Source organism: Octodon degus, unplaced genomic scaffold (genome assembly GCF_000260255.1).
Source record: "Octodon degus isolate 3935 unplaced genomic scaffold, OctDeg1.0 scaffold00027, whole genome shotgun sequence".
NCBI classification, from domain to species: domain Eukaryota; kingdom Metazoa; phylum Chordata; class Mammalia; order Rodentia; family Octodontidae; genus Octodon; species Octodon degus.
Window position 1 is genome coordinate 13,781,206 of NW_004524603.1, and position 3,241 is coordinate 13,784,446.

Genomic DNA, 3,241 nt, shown 5'->3' on the forward strand with positions numbered 1-3,241 from the left:
CCCTATGATGGCAGGCCTGTACTTCCTGAAGCCTGGCCTATGCCACACTAGGGAACTCATCCTGAGACCTTTAGGACCACTGGGGGACCACACGTGCCCTGAACAGGTCCAATTTTAGAACAGGTAGTGGATCCACGCTTGGGAAAGTCTGGGGCCCAGCCTCCGAGAGGATGCCATGAGTGGGAGCGCAAATGCCCCAGCCCCCTCAGTCTTCCTGCCAGGGGCTTCTCTTTCTCTTCTCTGGTGACATGTGTGTCCTCTCTGTGCAGTATCAGTAGAAACCACAAGGGAAGAGGGACTGATTCTGGAACAGGAGAGCCTCTGTTTAAAAAGATAAAGTTGCACACATCATCTGATAGAACTCAACTTATTTCCTCTCGCCGTATCATTTTTTTTTTGAGCCTTTAGTCCAGGAAAGACAGCTGATGATCCCTCAAATGGCTCATTTTAAGGGCATCTGAGGAACTCAAGTGCAGATGTGCCCCCCAGTACAACATTTAATGTACAGCCTTTTCCGTCCTCCTCCGTGTCTCCACTATCAGGCAGTCACTTATCCCTCCAAATGTCACCCGGCCACACACAGGTCACCCGTGTTGAGAGCCTAACTGGACAAACCGAACAGAGCTCTGCACACAGGCGAGAAGCCAGGTGCAGAGGCATCCCTCCCCCCGGAGCCCAGGCTTTGTTCACAAAGTTCATAGGCACAGATCAGCAACGGTGCGGAGGCTTCGTGGAACCGGGCTGCAGCTCGAAACCCTATTTCTCTTGGTAGAAACTTCTCTAAGAGCCTCGGGGAGCAAGCACACTGGGGTCTAAGCTTAAAAACTCAGCAGCGCTCTCTCCATTTAGCCACCATATTAATCTAAGAGCGGCCCTGTGAACTGTCCTCTAGGGGGCGCTCTTACCCTGGATTTTCAGTGGTGCTTAGTGGGGTCTTCCCCAGGGACCCAACGTAGGCTCTCAGCCAACTCCACATCACTGCTGGAGGGTTTGGCATGGGTCTCTCGCGGCTGCTAACAGAGCAGTATCCTCCTGTGTAGTTTGTGAAGTGCATCAGGGACACTGAAAGTAATGAGCCTTTACTGTCATTGTCCCTGAAAACTTCAGGGTGCTACATGCTGAGGCTACAAAACCCTCCCTGCCCACACTGGGCTCCCGCAGTCTGCTTTGTATCTTAACGATCACAGCCACTTCTGAGACCCATAAAACGTGAACAGAGGTGCTCGCTGCCCCACCGCTAAAGAGGCTTTGCAAAGTCCATGATTCTGAAAAGCGAGGCGCAACTCAACGTCTAGGCTTCGGTGCGCATCACCAGTCTCCTCGTCTGGCGCCAGGCAGAGACGATGGAGGGTTTCTTTCGGTAAGGGTCCCGAGGCATCTGCCAGATGTCTGAAGCACAGAAAGTCCTTTCCACAACATAAGTGTACACACAGATAAAAGTGAGATCTAGATAGAAATTAAAACAACTGCAACATATCATTTCTCCCCACTTAGCTGGTCTGATGAATGAGCAGGTCTGGCACCCTCATCCAACCTGCAATATTACAGGGCTTCCCAAGCAAAGTCTTTCAGCCCCGGTATTTTAAGAAATATTTTGCAGTTGACAATCAGGTGTCAGCCTTTGCTTTGAATTGCAGCCGTGGGCCCTCCACACCCCAGATCTCCCAGGCCACCCCAGTTCTGCAGACAGAACTGCTAGATAGCTCTCTGCCCAGGTCTTGGCCTACCACGGTTCCCAAGCACCACTTCAATTTCGCCTCGTTTCCATTCTATTTTTCCCCATTCCATCTGCTGATCCCGGCATTTACTCATCACACACAAATTTACTGAGCAGCATTTGTGTCCTTGACATGACAGGTCAAGAACAGAAACCACTAAAATGAACAAGAAATCAGGAAGAACATAAATGTCCATGAGCCCTATAGCTCATGGGCATTTCTTTTCTTCTTGGGCTGACTCTGTCCACCTCAGAGCTCTTCCCAGAGCCACCCAAAAATCTCTCTCCTGAACACCTCAAAAAAAAAAAAAAAAAAAGATGGTATTTAAGCCCAGCCTGGGCTCAACTCTTAGTAAGACCTTGGTGTAAAGTAAACTATAAAAGAGGGCTGGGGACATAGCTCAGCATTCTAATTGTCTGCCTGGAAAGCACAAGGTCCTGGGTTCGATCCCTGGTACTGCATGCTGTGTTGGCCCCAGAACTCCAGATGCACCATGCTGGCCACCAAAATCAGGCATGGTGGTGCACGCCTGTCATCACAGCACTAGAGAGGCTGAGACAGGAGGATCACTACAAGTCTGAACTGTGTAGTGAAATCCTTTTTACAGTAAATAAATACAATTATTTTAAAGGGGAGGGTGGCTGGGACTGTATGTCAGCATGAAGGCCCTAGGTTTAGTCTCCAGTAGCACAGAAAGAAAAGCAGAACTACAAAGCATGATAGAAAGATAAAGCAAATGTTTAATTAGAAAACATTCCTTACAGTAAAACACTTTGACATTAACCTCCCCACCAAATGCTCCCATTTACCTTGTATACGTTAATCCCCTGCCTTTGCCACTTTCTGAATCAATGCTGGCAGTCCTCTCTCATGAGGATCTTGGAGAAATGTGGTCAAAGCACAGGGAGCGTGTTACCAAGCACCATCCAATAGAAAGGCAAGCTCGTGGAAGCACTGGTGTCTCATCTTCTACATAGTTTAACGGATCTGTCACTGTGTGATAGCTACTCTCCCTCAAGGTCAAAAGGCCCATGAAATGTAGAGAGCTGATTCAAGAGACTGAGTCACAACACAACTTCAGACACCCATGAAAGGACACTTCCAGAATGGCTTCTGAGCGTGGCAGGCACAAAGCAGTGTGCTTGAAGTGGGGGAGCACTTTGAGTGGCATTAAAAGTAATAGGTCTTCTACTATATAATTTTACAAAATTCATGTCACCATATATATCACTCATACCTTAAATATTTATAACAGCCTATAGAAAGAGATACACTTCTTTTTAAATTTTTATTCATTTTAATGAGAAAAGAAGATAGAATAGCAATTAAACAGTTTCAATACAGGTTAGCAAGACATTTACAATAATTAATGCATTGCATATTGTTGTCTTCATAGTAGTTATTCAGAGGACAAGATGCAGACATGATATATTGTCTGAACAACATTAGTACAAACTTTTATTCTCAGTGAACTAAGAGAAAGTAGCTGTATATCTATCCTAACTCTTGTATATACATTATAC